Source organism: Bombina bombina, chromosome 5 (assembly GCF_027579735.1).
Source record: "Bombina bombina isolate aBomBom1 chromosome 5, aBomBom1.pri, whole genome shotgun sequence".
Classification (NCBI taxonomy): Eukaryota; Metazoa; Chordata; class Amphibia; order Anura; family Bombinatoridae; genus Bombina; species Bombina bombina.
In genome coordinates this window covers 390,744,331-390,762,596 of record NC_069503.1, presented here as the reverse complement: position 1 = coordinate 390,762,596, position 18,266 = coordinate 390,744,331, and positions in this window count along the sequence as shown.

The window sequence follows — 18,266 nt, the reverse complement described above, 5'->3', positions numbered from 1 at the left end:
TTGATAATAGCGGTCGGTATCTGGCAGCATAGGGGTTAAAGTGCTATAAAATATTTTGAGTTATGTGCATATTATAAAAGGGCCAACTGAGATAAAACAGTGTGTGGGAGGGGGAGGAGCCTGGCCATGCAGGGTGATGGCTGTTTGAATCTTGGCTCTCAAGCCCCACACCCGAACTTAGCCAAATAATAGGGTATTAACCAGCCTAATTACTATCCACAACTTGGGCATCTCTTGGTGCAACATGGGGCTATACACCAAAAAGCTGGAAGAAGTGAAAAAGAGACCCCTAGAATAGCAAGAACGCCCGCGGCCTTGCAGAGCATAAGATTTCATCACCGCCGCTACACACCACATTCACAACCGACTCAAGAGCTGACAGGGGATTGTTATATCACTGCGTCCCAGCTGCTTACAGAGACGGACATCGGCACTTGGTAAGGTTTCAATGAAACACCGGCCATATACGGCTTAGCCTAGACGCAAGCGCGGGCATTGCCGAGCAAATAAAAAACACAACAAGAGACAATAAAATAAAGAGCTAACCTGTGGAACTTCGAATTGCATAGCAATCACCGTGGCAAGATAGATTAGAAAGGTGAGAGCGAAGCGCAGGTCTCAGGAGGTCATGTAGTAAAAACTTAGAGAGCCTCAGCCACCATTACATGTGGGGCAAGTGCACATTAAGTAACGGTTAGGCCGCACTCCAGATATCTGAGTGCACTGACACAGCATCGGTCACAATAAGGACTGTAAGATTATTTAAAACTCAGGGGTCTTCCCACTTATAAGCATTCAGTCAAGGAACACACTACCTACAAGACCCTAAAATAAAATATGTTATCCTACGTAGAGGCCCCAGAACATCTTCATGCGCCACAACAGACACAGCACTGAGACTATGGGTTTATTTGCCTGGGGCAGGCTTCCTGAATAGCACATATCCAAATAGACATATTGCAGAAACCCACATTATAATCCCTGAACCCAAATACAGGGATATAGGACATCAGTTAACATTACATAACTGGCCCAGAAGGGAATAATTAAGCCAGGCTAATCAGAGATCAGTAAACTATCACACAAATTATCACAACTGGTCTTAACACATAAGTGCTACTACGCATCGGCTGCAGCTAACAACCTTGCCTAACTAATTATCTCAAGATGGTGACACCAACCACAGACATGATTGACATGGACCCCCCCCCCTTCTGCACCACTAGTGCCTGATAGGGGATCTGTCCCAGATACACCACCACAAGAGCTACTAACAAGATCTAAATACCATATCTTCAAAAGCTGATATCAATGTTGTGCTAACCGAGATGAGTTCTCTGTTTGGAGACCTGAAAAAGGACTTACGTCAGGTCAACCAGCAGGTCCAGACACTCAAATCTAACCATGAGGATCTACAGAAGCAGATTACCACTAACTCTCAACACATTCAGAACCAGGAAGGGGACATACAGTTCTTGTTGTCCAGGATTGAAGACCTGGACAACAGATGAAGAAGAAATAATAATCGCCAACAATGCACTTGAAGGATACCTACAGGACTTATTTTGAACAATAAAAGGAACACCAAGCTCACCGGAGGACCCATTAGAAAGGGCGCACAGGCCCTATAACCAAGACCCTCTCCTAAAGTTCCCCTGAGGGATATCATAGTTAAGTTTTTGAGTTACAAGGACAAAGACTCAATCTCTCAAAAGGCAAGAAATTTCAAAGGTGTGACTCACGCAGAAATACCACTACAGATTTTCTCGGACTTAAGCCAAATCACTTTACAAAAGAGGAGAGATCTCAAGTTTATCACCAGTGACCTGCAGAAGCACAGCATCCAGTACAAATGGGGATTCCCGGTATGCATTATCGCTACCCGAAACAGAAAGCAAGCCATCTACAGAATACCGGCTGATCTACCTGAATTCTGCAGAGCATTGGAGATGGACATTCCTCTACCTGAAAAGGAGATGACACTCCAACTGGACCCAGACATACAAGAGGACAGCTCCATTAAGTAACTGTTTTTCCTGGATAGATCCTTAATACCTTTAATTACACATGGTCAAGTGCTTACACACAGGTGGAGAAAATCCAGCAGGAAATGGACCAAGAGAAAAGGTTTAAAAAGTATCTGTATTAGTATCCATAAAAAATGTACTGTGAGCAGTCACAGAAAATGAAGTACAATATCACAGCCTCAAGCACGTCAGCCTAACAGCTCAATATCAAACAATCCAACATGTTTCGTGCTGTTACAGCACTTCGTCAGGGATAGTAAAGGGTTAACTGTTCACCTGTTAAATACACATTTGGTCCAATCAAAACCATGCAGTCTGGTTCAAACCAATAGCAATGCTCTGGCTAGAATCGTCATAAGTGTCATACAATGCAGGTGATTAATTTGCATATTTAGTTCAGACCAAATGTAACAACAGGTGAGCAGTATAAAATACATGATAACTTGTATATGAATATTAAAATATAACAATAGATATTGAGTTAGCAACCTTCACTCAAAAATAATCATAATGTGGAAGAATTAATTCAGTAAAAACGTTAAAATACATAGTTTCCACAAAAAGCGCTCCTGCTTTCACCTATTTACTGATACGCTCAGATAGCTAGTATTCATGCTATAAATGGTATAAATTTATTATTTCAAAATGTCAATCCACCCGCTATATATTGTAAAGCTATACAGAATAGCAAGGCTACAAAAGCGACTCGGTATAGTTGTGAATCCGCAGCAGAGAAAAATATATAACAGGTGGGTTTACTATCCTTATTCGTCTTGTCATAAGGAGAGACACACTCATTGAATAACAGTGTGGCTAAATATAGCCGTAATGCCACAGAAAATATCTACTATGTTTACTATCCTTATTTGTCTGGCCTTGAAGGGGACATCGCTTGCAAAATGAGGGAGCGGCATGGTGTAGCTGTAGTGCTTAGTGTCCTCATTTATCTGACCATAAAAGGGACCAATCCTACAAGGTAGCAACACGGCTTAACACAACTATAATGCCGTCACAAAAAGACTTGTTGTTTTATAGAAAAGGCTACTGAGTAACGGACCCATCGGAAATAGAACATACTGCCCAAAGAGGAAAAGAAAAATGGAGAGAAAAAATAGAAAAGTTACTGTGTGCTACCCAAAGTGGAATAAGGTGAACAAAATAATAAATAACGTAACAATGTGACAAAAAGTGTGTTGAAATAAGTAATAATACCTATCAAAGTGACGAAATAACAGTTGAAGTGCTATAGAGGACTGGTAAATAGCGGTGGAGATAAGTAGACTACATTTCTCCACTGATTGTGATAAGTGTGTTAGAAAAAGTGTATTAAAAAGTAACAGTGTTAAACTATAGGATGATAACATGAGACAATCAGAGTGATACGTTTGTTTTATATATGTAACAAGTAGCTTGCATATGCTCAATTAGCTGCTTAAAAATAGTCTGATAACTGATATATATATATCAAAACTCCGATTGACCAAAATAAAAAATTCAGTCTTGAGCCTTAATATTAGAAAATAAATATATATAAAATAATAATGAAGTGACTGAAATCGTTCTAAGTGACAAGAGTGTGGATGTGTCTATTATATGTTCTCATTAATGACAAAGACTACATTGAAGTGCTTCCTAGACCAATGAGATTTATTGGCCAAGTTTTATATTGGTGAAATTGTGCCATGTTACATTTTGGTGCAATTTTTGGAATGTGCTGGAGTTTAAATTAGACTTTGTGAAATGAACAATGTGTGAAAATATAAGAGAAAGATGTGAATGAATGAAAAAGAGGAGAGTTAAAGTTAAATAATGTTATTACCCAGTGAATAATTTTATATCTGATTTTTCATTTATACCCATTGGGGCTCCTGATTGCAATGTGAATATCCAAAAGGTTTCACATTTATTTAGTTTGTCATGTCTATTTCCTCCAGTATTTAGCTTTGGGACATAATCTATAGCTTTGAATGAAAAATATTTAGAGGGTTTGTCACAATGAGATCTAAAATGTTTAGCAACTGGTGTCTTTAGTTCCTTATCTGATAGAGACAAAAGGTGCTCTCTTATTCTATCTTTGAGCATGCGAGAGGTGCGGCCTGTATATTGTTTTTTGCATAATTTACAGGTAATTAGATACACCACAAAGATTGAATTGCATGTCAAATTATGTTTTATTTTAAATGTTTCACCAGTATGGCTGGAGGACAAAGAAGATTCAACTTCAGCGTATTCACATGACTTGCATGGGTTGGTGCCACATTTAAAAAAACCCAGCCTTGGTTCTAACCATGTTCTCTGTGCATTGTCAAAGTTTTTTATCAAAATGTCTTTTGAGGCTATTCCCAATATTTCTTGCTTTCCATGAGACAAATTTTATGTTGTTTAGAATACTAGTATCAAGAAGTTTATCCTTTTCTAGTATTACTAAGTTTTTTTTTTATTATTGAACAAATTTGTTGGTATTGTTTACTGTATTTAGTTGAAAAGACTATTGTTGGTCCTGAAAAGTGAGTTGTTTTTACTTTGTCAGCCAGAAGTTCATTTCTATCCATAGTCATTCCTTGCCTGAAAATTGTTGTAACTCTGTGGAGTTAGTCAGACCGTATTCATTTTCTCCCCAGCATTAATTTTGCATTATTTCTCTCTTATTCAGCATTTCTAAATGTGCTAATTCCTCTTTTGGATCTGAACTGTACTCATAAGAATATCTTTGATTGATTCCTGCAACTCTTACCTGAAGCGTTCGTTAACGCAACTCTAACCTGTTTTCCAAACTAACATTCAGATTAAGGAGCCGCCGGATCTGCATTCCCAGCGTTCCCGGAAGCCGCACTCACACTGTCGCTGACCAGAGCGGTTGTAAAGGTAACGTCTCTGTAATTCCATGTACTGAAGTTTAACAACTTTCTGATATTACCCTGTATCCTACCTTATTGCTCAGTGACCGCTTACCTCCGCTTTTACTCTGCAAGTATCAGGACCGACTTTGGTTTCTTAAAGGCACAAACTCCATTGCTATGAATGTGAACTGTATATATTTTATGGATGTATGTGTGAGTGCGTGAAGTGATCTGGATACAAGATAAAGGATATATTTAATGTGACATAAGTACTGTTTCTACAAAGTTTACTTGCTTCAATATCTGAGTTATTTCTTATGTCTCAAACAGAACATTAACTCTTTCATTTCAATCTGATCTTCTATCAAATGTTTCTACCTACTCTTATGTGCTACTTATTATTGGTCTTAATTATATCTTGACTATTATAAGTAGTTATATAATTATTTCAGTAACTGTCTCACTTTTGATCTAACAGGTAGTTAGAGTGATATTACCTGTTTTATCATAAAAAGAGCAACATACCCTTATAAATATACACTGCAAATTTACCTGTTATAAACAGGACATCACAGTTAGCCCTAAGAATAGCGTTTCCTGCTGTCGGCTTTCGATAAGTTTCAGTCTCTATTTCGTTTGCAGTAACTTTAAGCAAAATATCTAAAAAGGCTAACTCAGTCTTTGAACTGTTATATGTAAATTTGAGGTTCATGTTGTTGTCATTTATATATTTCAAGAAGCATTGTAATTGTATATCAGTGCCTTTCCAAATTACCAAGAGGTCATCTATGTACCTAAAATATGTTTTTATGCATGATTTAAATGGATTTGTGTCAGTGTAAATTTTGATCAATTCAAAAAAACTTAGATACAAATTTGCATATGAGGGGGCAAATTTTGCCCCCATTGCTGTATCACATTTTTGCAAATAATATTGTCCCAGAAACAAAAAATAATTATGAGTTGAAAGGTAACCTACTGTCTCAAAAAGAAATTCAATGTATTCTACTCCATAATTGGTGTATCTTCTCAGCATTTGGTAAAGAGCATACAGCCCTTGGTTATGAAGAATGCAAGAATACAAAGAAGAAACATCAATAGAAACAAGGATACAGTTTTCATCCAATTCAACCTTTTCAAGCATGTTTAAAAGATGTTTAGTATCTCTGCATTGTAGCTGACACAGAGATATAAGTGTATGTCAGTATACTTTTATTTGAAATATTCGCTAGTACCTCCTCATTTCACGCTCATTTCTTAAAGTACTTATCTCCACATTAAGAATATTTATTGTATTATAAAGTAAAAAAAGATATTAAAATAGAATAGCATAGAAAAACTAAATCACTCGTAGAAAGAATGCTCAAACCTTAATTCAAAGTTTATTAAGCAAACACAGTGTGTTTTACATGGTTTAGACAAGGGGGTGGATTTACCTCTGAAGTTTTCGGCTTGCCAGAAACTTAAGTTAAGAAACAACGGTCATAAGACTGCCGCTCCTTAACTCATCCACCAACTCTGAGGTGGCCGACAGCAATCATCAAGATCAGATACAATCTGTATGATTGACACCCCCTGCTAGCGGCTGATTGGCCGTGAATGTGCAGGGGCGACATTGCACAAGCATTTCACTAGAAATGCTTGCACAATGATAAATGCAGACAGTGTATGCTTTCGGCATTTAACGATGTTGGGCGGACATGATCCACTACTGTAGATTTATCAAATGTCTGCCCGACATTTGATAAATCTACCACTTGGTGTCTGTTTGCTATATCAGGTATGATCATTTAGGGTTTCAATCTAATTTACGCACAGAAATTCAAATCACATTTGGAATCTTTAATATTCTTAGGCTCACAGTCTCATGTATATCAAGGTACCCAGTTCCAAACTCGATGGCTGCAAACCATTCAGAATAGAACCCACAATAGAAAGTGATCATTGTGTTGAGCTAGGAATATAAAACAGTGCTCCTTTAGTAAAAAAACAAATATGTTAAATCAAAGTAAGCATTAAAAGAAACAGCAAATAACTTACTTGTTTTAGAAACTCTCAGTTGAATCACTATCCTCAGTGTGATAAGGGAGCTGAGATGTTTGAATCTTAGGTTAAATTCTGACTGATGTTGGCATGAGCAAGTCTGAATCCCTGCTATCTAGTCTATTCACTTTATAGTAAACCAGCTTATGTCATTTCAGAAGTTTTATGACATCAGGCTAGATAAACTCTCTTGCAAAGGTCTTCTACTCCTTGTAGTGCTGTGACTGGAACTAATGGACACTGCACAAATGTAGTGTAAAAAAATAAATAAAAGGTAAAAATCAATTTAAAATGATAAATAATACAAATTGCAATACTTTCTTTTAAGTAAAAGACACTGCTTAGTGTTTTTTTATTACAACAATGGAACAGACTGTTTAATATTTCTTTAAAGTAAAACGTACTGTTAAAACAGCTTCTGAAAAACATAACACCATCAGGTAGTTTACAAAGCTGCTGGATTTTCTTTTGCTTTCACCAAAATATGACCCAAGAATGTTGTTTTCAGCCACATCAAAGTCAAAATGATAATTTGCTCAGCGTTTACATTAGGCCTATTAGTAGTTTTTGGCTTGTCATACATGGGCATTAATGGACTCAAATATTCATCTCACTCTCTTTAAAGAAGATTAAAAAAAACTTTTGTACGGCAAGATGTAATTTTGGCCTCCAAACCTCCCAAAAAATATATATATATATATTTATTAAGTAGATAAACTACAATTTTATCAAAAGTACTATTAAAGGGACATAAAACACATTCGGCTAGATTACGAGTTTTACGTTATGGCTCATAACGCTACTTTTTCACTACCGCTGCTATTACAAGTCTTGTAGCTATAGATGTACCGCACACCCTTTTGGCCGTAACGCAGCATAACTACCGCACCTTTTAAAAAGTCTTTTTCAATGGGACTTCCATAGCACTGGTATTACGAGATTTGGCTGGGTGCCAATTAATTAGCAGTACAGCCTATACCAACAAGATTCGTACCGCCATCTAAAGTCAGTAGTTATGAGTTTTACGCTACAAAGCTGTAGCATAAAACTCATAACTACAGTGTTACAAAGTACACTAACACCCATAAACTACCTATTAACCCCTAAACCGAAGCCCTCCCGCATCACAAACACTATAATAAAAATATTAACCCCTAAACCGCTGCACTCCTGCATCACAAGCACTAATTAAATATTATTAACCCCTAATCTGCTGCCCCAATGTCGCCGCCACCTACAGAAATTTATTAACCCCTAATCTGCCGCCCCCAAATTTGCAGCCAGAACTATACTAAAGTTATCAACCCCTAAACCTCTGGCCTCCCACATCACTAACACTAAATAAATATATTAATCCTTAAACCTAACCCTAAGTCTAAACCTAACCCTAACACCCCTAACTTTAATATATTTAAAATAAATCTAAATAAAACTTACTATCATAAACTAAATAATTCCTATTTAAAACGAAATACTTACCTATAAAATAAACCCTAAGATAGCTGCAATATAACTAATAGTTACATTGTAGCTAGCTTAGGTTTTATTTTTATTTCACAGCTAAGTTTGTATTTATTTTAACTAGGTAGACTAGTTAGTAAATAGTTATTAACAATTTACTAACTACCTAGTTAAAATAAATACAAATTTACCTGTAAAATAAAACCTAACCTGAGTTACACTAACATCTAACATTACACTAAAATTAAATAAATTACATTAATTAAATACAATTAACTAAATTACAAAAAAATAAACACTAAATTACACAAAATAAAAAAGAAATTATCAAATATTTAAACTAATTACACCTAATTAGTTTAACCCCTAAACTGCGACACTCCTGCATCACAAACACTAATTAAATATTATTAACATCTAATCTGCTGCCCCAATGTCGCTGCCACCTACATAAATTTATTAACCCCTAATCTGACGCCCACAACGTTGCCGCTGGAACTATACTAAAGTTATTAACCCCTAAACCTCTGGCCTCCCACATCACTAAAACTAAATAAATATATTAACCCCTAAACCTAACCCTAAGTCTAACCCTAACCCTAACACCCCTAACTTTAACATAATTAAAATAAATCTAAATAAAACTTACTATAATTACCTAAATAATTCCTATTTAAAACTAAATACTTACCTGTAAAATAAACCCTAAGCTAGCTACAATATAACTAATAGTTACATTGTAGCTATCTTAGGTTTTATTTTTATTTCACAGCTAAGTTTGTATTTATTTTAACTAGGTAGACTAGTTAGTAAATAATTATTAACTATTTACTAACTGCCAAGTTAAAATAAATACAAATTTACCTGTAAAATAAAACCTAACCTGAGTTACACTCACCTAACATTACACTAAAATTAAATAAATTACATTAATTAAATACAATTAACTAAATTACAAAACAATAAACACTAAATTACACAAAATAAAAAAGAAATTATCACATATTTAAACTAATTACACCTAATCTAATAGCCCTATAAAATAAAAAGCCCCCCCCAAAATAAAAAAAAAAACCCTAGCCTACACTAAACTGCCAATAGCCCTTAAAAGGGCCTTTTGTGGGGCATTGGCCCAAAGAAATCAGCTCTTTTACCTGTAAAAAAAAATACAAACAACAGTAAAACTCACACAACCAAACCCCCCAAATAAAATCCTATCTAAATAAACCTAAGCTCCCCATTGCCCTGAAAAGGGCATTTGGATGGGCATTGCCCTTAAAATGGCATTTAGATCTTTTTCAGTGCCCAAAACCCTAATCTAAAAATAAAACCCACCCAATAAACCCTTAATAAAACTTAATAAAAAAAACACTAACCCCCGAAGATCCACTTACAGTTTTTGAAGACCAGATATCCATCCTCATCCAGCTGGGAGAAGTCTTCATCCAAGCAGGCAGAAGTCATCAACGAAGCCGGGAGAAGTCTTCATTCAAGCCGCAAGAAGTCATCCTCAAAGCTGCTCTTCTATCTTCATCCTTCCGACACGGAGTTGCTCCATCTTCAAAACATCCGGTGCGGAGCATCCTCTTCTTTCAATGGCTAATAAAGAATGAAGTTTCCCTTTAAATGACGTCATCCAAGATGGCGTCCCTTGAATTCTGATTGGCTGATAGAATTCTATCAGCCAATCGGAATTAAAGGGTAAAAAATACTATTGGCTGATGCAATCAGCCAATAGGATTGAGCTTCAATCCTATTGGCTGATCCAATCAGCCAATAGGTTTGAGCTTGCATTCTATTGGCTGTTCCAATCTTCATTAGCCATCGAAAGAAGAGGATGCTCCGCGTCGAATGTCTTGAAGATGGAGCCGCTCCGCGTCGGAAGGATGAAGATAGAAGATGCCGTCTGGATGAAGACTTCTGCCTGCCTTGAGGACGACTTCTTGTCGCTTGGATGAAGACTTCTCCCGGCTTCATTGAGGGGATTAGTGTTAGGTTTTATTAAGGGTTTATTGGGTGGGTTTTCTTTTTAGATTAGGGTTTTGGGCTCCGAAAAAGAGCCAAATGCCCTTTTAAGGGCAATGCCCATCCAAATGCCCTATTCAGGGCAATGGGGAGCTTAGGTTTATTTAGATAGGATTTTATTTGGGGGGTTGGTTGTGTGGGTGGTGGGTTTTACTGTTGGGGGGTTGTTTGCATTTTTTTTTACAGGTAAAAGAGCTAATTTCTTTGGAGCAATGCCCGCAAAATGCCCTTTTAAGGGCTATTGGCAATTTAGTGTAGGCTAGGGTTTTTTATTTTGGGGGTGGGGCTTTTTTATTTTGATAGGGCTATAAGATTAGGTGAAATTAGTTTAAATATTTGATCATTTCTTTTTTTGTGTAATTAAGTGTTTATTTTTTTTTGTAATTTTGTTAATTGTATTTAATTAATGTAATGTATTTAATTTTAGTGTAATGTTAAGTGTTAGTGTAACTCAGGTAAGGTTTTATTTTACAGGTAAATTTGTATTTATTTTAACTAGATAGTTAGTGAATAGTTAATAGCTATTCACTAACTAGTCTAACTAGTTAAAATAAATACAAACTTAGCTGTGAAATAAAAATAACACCTAAGATAGCTACAATGTAACTATTAGTTATATTGTAGCTAGCTTAGGGTTTATTTTACAGGTAAGTATTTAGTTTTAAATAGGAATTGTTTAGGTAGTGATAGTAAGTTTTATTTAGATTTATTTTAATTATATTAAAGTTAGGGATGTTAGGGTTAGACTTAGACTTAGGGTTAGGTTTAGGGGTTAATATTTTTATTTAGTGTTAGTGATGTGGGAGGCCAGAGGTTTAGGGCTTAATAACTTTAGTATAGTGGTGGCGGCGATGTTGGGGGCGGCAGATTAGTGGTTAATAAATTTATGTAGGTGGCGGTGACATTGGGGGCGGCAGATTAGGGGTTAATAAGTGTAATGTAGCTGTTGGTGATGTCAGTTGCAGCAGATTAGGGGTGTTTAGACTCAGGGTTTATGTTACGGTGTTAGGTGTAAACATAGATTTTGTTTCCCCATAGACATCAATGGGGCTGCGTTACGGAGCTTTACGCTCCTTTATTGTAGGTGTTAGGCTTTTTTTTAGCCGTCTCTCCCCATTGATGTCTATGGGGAAATCGTGTACGAGTACGTCAAACCAGCTCAAAGCAGCGCTGGTATTTGTGTGCAATATGGAGCTCAATGCAGCAATATCACCGGGTTTTTGCAAACCTTTAATAGCAGCACCATTAAAGGTGAGCGATGGCAGTAACTTGCAAGTTATTACTGAGCCACTCATAATGCAAAACTCGTAATCTAGCTGATTTTTATTTAATGTTTCAGATAGAGCATGCAATATTAAACAACTTTACAATTTATTTCTATAATCTAAATCATTGTATTACTTCTTAGCCACAATAGGATTATTTTAAAAATTTGTTTTTTTTTCAAAGGTAACACCATTTACAAAGAAGGTGATTTTATGTGTATCATTGGTATGTCAAAAGGACATTAAACACCACATATATTTTATAATATAAGTATAGTATTGAGGTTATTCCCCCACCTCCCTCTAGTCATGAGTGCCACCATGCAAAGAGCTCTCTTTTAGTGCCTTTCAGTGCTGATGTGTTTGCACATGTGCAGTAACTCACCCTCAGATACTTGCAGTGCAACCTAGGCAGCACCCATGATAAGACAGATGTCAATTAAATCATTGAAAGTATTAAGTGTTCAGTGTCTCTTTAAGAAATCAGAAATATATATATATATAGGTTTCTTCAATCAAGGACTGAACTCGCTGCCAGCGAGTGCAGTCCTTGATTGAAGAAACCTACTGATATACTGACTTTGGCACCCTGGTTGATGACTCAGCTGAATTGTGAGTGCAGATACACATGGGATATAAATATATATATATATATATATATATATATATATATATATACATATATATACAGGGAGTGCAGAATTATTAGGCAAATGAGTATTTTGACCACATCATCCTCTTTATGCATGTTGTCTTACTCCAAGCTGTATAGGCTCGAAAGCCTACTACCAATTAAGCATATTAGGTGATGTGAATCTCTGTAATGAGAAGGGGTGTGGTCTAATGACATCAACACCCTATATCAGGTGTGCATAATTATTAGGCAACTTCCTTTCCTTTGGCAAAATGGGTCAAAAGAAGGACTTGACAGGCTCAGAAAAGTCAAAAATAGTGAGATATCTTGGAGAGGGATGCAGCACTCTTAAAATTGCAAAGCTTCTGAAGCGTGATCATCGAACAATCAAGCGTTTCATTCAAAATAGTCAACAGGGTTGCAAGAAGCGTGTGGAAAAACCAAGGCGCAAAATAACTGCCCATGAACTGAGAAAAGTCAAGCGTGCAGCTGCCAAGATGCCACTTGCCACCAGTTTGGCCATATTTCTGAGCTGCAACATCACTGGAGTGCCCAAAAGCACAAGGTGTGCAATACTCAGAGACATGGCCAAGGTAAGAAAGGCTGAAAGACGACCACCACTGAACAAGACACACAAGCTGAAACGTCAAGACTGGGCCAAGAAATATCTCAAGACTGATTTTTCTAAGGTTTTATGGACTGATGAAATGAGAGTGAGTCTTGATGGGCCAGATGGATGGGCCCGTGGCTGGATTGGTAAAGGGCAGAGAGCTCCAGTCCGACTCAGACGCCAGCAAGGTGGAGGTGGAGTACTGGTTTGGGCTGGTATCATCAAAGATGAGCTTGTGGGGCCTTTTCGGGTTGAGGATGGAGTCAAGCTCAACTCCCAGTCCTACTGCCAGTTTCTGGAAGACACCTTCTTCAAGCAGTGGTACAGGAAGAAGTCTGCATCCTTCAAGGAAAACATGATTTTCATGCAGGACAATGCTCCATCACACGCGTCCAAGTACTCCACAGCGTGGCTGGCAAGAAAGGGTATAAAAGAAGAAAATCTAATGACATGGCCTCCTTGTTCACCTGATCTGAACCCCATTGAGAACCTGTGGTCCATCATCAAATGTGATATTTACAAGGAGGGAAAACAGTACACCTCTCTGAACAGTGTCTGGGAGGCTGTGGTTGCTGCTGCACGCAATGTTGATGGTGAACAGATCAAAACACTGACAGAATCCATGGATGGCAGGCTTTTGAGTGTCTTTGCAAAGAAAGGTGGCTATATTGGTCACTGATTTGTTTTTGTTTTGTTTTTGAATGTCAGAAATGTATATTTGTGAATGTTGAGATGTTATATTGGTTTCACTGGTAAAAATAAATAATTGAAATGGGTATATATTTGTTTTTTGTTAAGTTGCCTAATAATTATGCACAGTAATAGTCACCTGCACACACAGATATCCCCCTAAAATAGCTAAAACTAAAAACAAACTAAAAACTACTTCCAAAAATATTCAGCTTTGATATTAATGAGTTTTTTGGGTTCATTGAGAACATGGTTGTTGTTCAATAATAAAATTAATCCTCAAAAATACAACTTGCCTAATAATTCTGCACTCCCTGTATATATATATATATATATATATATATATATATATGTATTAGCTCAAGATTAATATTTTTGTAGCTTTGACAACACATCATATACTTTTTGACAAAGAGAAACGTGCATGCATTCAGCCTGCAGCATTGTTATCAAAACTATTATTTATAATCTGTGCATAGATTACAAGTGGAGCACCACTAATAATGAATGCTTTTACATGGGTAGTTTAAAGGGTGTATTACGATTTGAAAGTAAAAAGTGCGAGAGCAGAATCCAATGTGAGCTAACTTCAGGACTCAGATATCACGACCACTTTCAATTTTTCTTCCTACAGTCTTCAGTGGGTTGCTCTGTTTAAAAAAACTAATAGTGCTCTTGATTTCAACAAACTATGCTAAACCTAAAGGTAGTTAATAAATATTGTAAATTCCAATGTTATTCACATAGAAGAAAATTATCATTTTATTTTTAAACATATATTTCTATATATACTGTATGTATGATTTATTAATATATATATATATATATATATACCTATTTTCTATTTAGAAATACAAAGGATATATGCTTCTGAGTTACTAACATTGTAATGTAAAATATTTACAGTAAGAACACAGTATAACATATTAAAAATTATTAAAAAAGATTTTTCATGTATTTGTGTATTTGAGTGGAAATGGTTCCAAAGTCTGTGTATGTATATGTATATACGTCTTTGTCAATCTTTAGACCCACCTAAGTGCAGCACAGCACTCTTCATAAATATACATCTCAATACTTTATTTTCAGTTTAATTTAGATTTCAAAGAATGGCACATAGAGCAAAGTAAAACCTCCTGTAAACATCACTAAAACCATCCAAACTGAGTCTCTATTAGCCCGACACATTGGCTAAATAGAGCTTCTTATCAAGTATATTAGTCCACCAATATGAGCTCTTCTGAATATCATTAGAGTACAAAGATATTTTGGGGCATATTTATTAAAGCGTCAATACGATCCCCAGATATCGTGAGACATTGTTGACACGGATCCACATACGATCCCCTTATTTATAAAAAAACCCAGTCAAAAACAGTCGCATCAAGTACGATGTGATGAGCATCGGACTGTTGTTAACTAACAGTCATCGATGTTGCGGTTATTCTGGTTTTTCCAAACTTTATTTATACCAATTGATTACTGTCCATGAACAAGCACATTTCTCTAAAGCTAATCTTTTATTTTTCATCTGTTAATTTGCAAGAAATAGATAGATGTATTATACCTCAACAAACAATATCTCATAGAAAGTATTTTTTTTATTTATTTGTTATATAATACTTTAACATAAATTAATGTGTATGTCACGCTCAGCTGCTGGGAAGCCCTGCAGTCCTCTCTGTGTGCTTGATTGACAGGTGTCTGAGCCACCCCTTCCTGATGATGTCACAACCAGGCTTTTTATTTCGGGCTTCCTGTTTCTCCAGTGCCCGTTTGTTTGTTTAACTTTGTGGCTTCTGTGGTGAATTCACTGTGGAATCTCTCTAACTGCTGCTTTTCTGTTGCCAATCTCTTCAAGGACTTACTATGCTGGATTAACCTTCAACCTTCTGATTACCTGTCTCCAAACAATGCAAGTACTGTTTGTTTTGTGAAACTTTCAAACTGCCTGATTACTTGTTGCATACTCTGCAAAGACTGTCTGCACAGTGTTAAACCTCAAACTACCTGATTACATGTTGTTAACTCTGCAAGTTCTGACTACAGTGTTAACCCTCAAACTGCCTGATTACCTGTTGCATACTCTGCAAAGACTATCTACACAGTGTTAACCTCAAACTGCCTGTTTACCTATTGCATACTCTGCAAAGACTGTCTGCACAGTGTTAACCCTCAAACTACCTGATTACATGTTGTTAACTCTGCAAGTTCTGACTACACCGTGTTAACCCTCAAACTGCCTGATTACCTGTTGCATACTCTGCAAAGACTATCTACACAGTGTTAACCCTCAAACTGCCTGATTACTTGTTGCATACTCTGCAAAGACTGTCTGCACAGTGTTAACCCTCAAACTACCTGATTACATGTTGTTAACTCTGCAAGTTCTGACTACACCGTGTTAACCCTCAAACTGCCTGATTACCTGTTGCATACTCTGCAAAGACTATCTACACAGTGTTTACCCTCAAACTGCCTGATAACAAATTACCTACTCCTGCATTATTAACTGTTTCCTGTTTTACCCTTCTTCTGTCTGAGTATAAGTGGACTATCCCTGCTCTCCTGATTCTGTGGAAGACATTTCCTGAAACCAGTTCCTTATTCAGAAGTCTATCTGGCTGACATTTTGAATTACTTTGGGCACAGGCTAACCCTGCTCCATATTGTGAGTAAATTGTTTTTTGGAGGTTGTCGTGGGGTCATGTCCTGGATTAAACTCAGAGTGCAAGGGTGTTGATTAAGTTCGCCCTAGCATTTGGGTCTTCTTCTGACATTTCCAAACCTGACAGTGTAGTTGTATTTCTAGAAGTCATGATATGCGTTTATCTCTTTTTTTTTCCTAAATAATTATTAATGCTAGAATTTGTACATATATCTTTACACAAACTTGTGTGTGTATGTATATATATATATATGTGTGTGTGTGTGTGTGTGTGTCTTATGTCAGAAATCTTTTGCAAACATATTTACATGTCCCTAAGTTCCTTTTATGGTTCTAAACAATGTTGTCTGTCATATCTCTGTGTTTATTTATACCACAATATGTATATAGTGTAAATGTATTATTATTCTGAGCAGGGATAATTGCGAATATAGCATGACATCATGGTATCATATGTATTTATTTGTAATCAATGGCTATTTTAAGAGCTGGGCCAGTTTACTCTCTGTACCTGTGTAACCCCTCCTGATTGCAATCTAGTTTTAAAAACCACCCCTACACAGGTGTTATAAAATGGGCTGGCATATAAGATATTTCTCACTGAAAAATAAATTTAAGAGTAGGAAGAAATGCACTGAAAATAGCATGACATTAAAGAGGTGATTTTAATTTCTGTTGTATTTGACAGTTTAATGTTACGTGGGCTATCCCTTCCCTTTGAGCTATCAGATTGAGATTATGGGGCCTAGTTATCAAGCCGTCAACCTCAAATACGCTGCGTATTCCGCAGCGTATTTGTGGCGAGGCTGATACGCCTTAGTTATCAAAGGCTCGAGACAGGCAAAAGTAGAATTTTGTGACGTAAGCTTCGATCCGCCGGACTCAGTCCGACACAGATCGATTCTTACGTCACTCCAGATGTTCCGCACACAAGTGCGGCACATTCTCACTACTTTTGCTAGCTATCAAAAAACTAGCAGGTACGCTCGGCACTTTTACGGCCCAGCGTACCTGGTTTTCAAAGCGCCAGCCTGGAGGCGGCGGATCCCATAGGAATCAATGGGAGTCTGACCATAGCGAAAGTACAAGTTCGCTGCTGACAGACATCCCATTGATTTCTATGGGAGCTGTCTACACCTAACACCCTAACATGTACCCCGAGTCTAAACACCCCTAATCTGCCCCCCCTACACCGCCGCAACTAAATAAAGTTATTACCCCCTAAACCGCCGCTCCCGGAGCCCACCGCAAGCTACTCTATACATATTAACCCCTAAACCGCCGCTCCCGGAGCTCACCGCAACTATAATAAATGTATTAACCCCTAAACCGCCGCTCCCTGAACCCGCCGCAACCTATATTAAATGTATTAACCCCTATCCTGCCCCCCACTATGCCGCCGCCACTGTAATAAAATGATTAACCCCTAAACCTAACCCTAACCCTAACGCCCCCTAACTTAAATATTAATTAAATAAATCTAAATAAATTAACTCTTATTAACTAAATGAATCCTATTTAAAACTAAATACTTACCTTTAAAATAAACCCTAATATAGCTACAATATAAATAATAATTATATTCTAGCTATCTTAGGATTTATTTTTATTTTACAGGTACCTTTCAATTTATTTTAACCATGTACAATAACTATTAAATAGTTATTAACTATTTAATAGCTTACCTAGCTAAAATAAAGAGAAATGTACCTGTGAAATAAATCCTAACCTAAGTTACAATTACACCTAACACTACACTATACTTTAATAAATTATTCCTATTTAAAAATAAATACTTACCTGTAAAATAAACCCTAAGATAGCTACAATGTAATTAATACTTATATTATAGCTATCTTAGGATTTATATTTATTTTACAGGTAACTTTGTATTTATTTTAGCTAGTTAGAATAGTTATTAAATAGTTATTAACTATTTAATAACTACCTAGCTAAAAGAAATACAAAATTACCTGTAAAATAAATCCTAACTTAAGTTACAA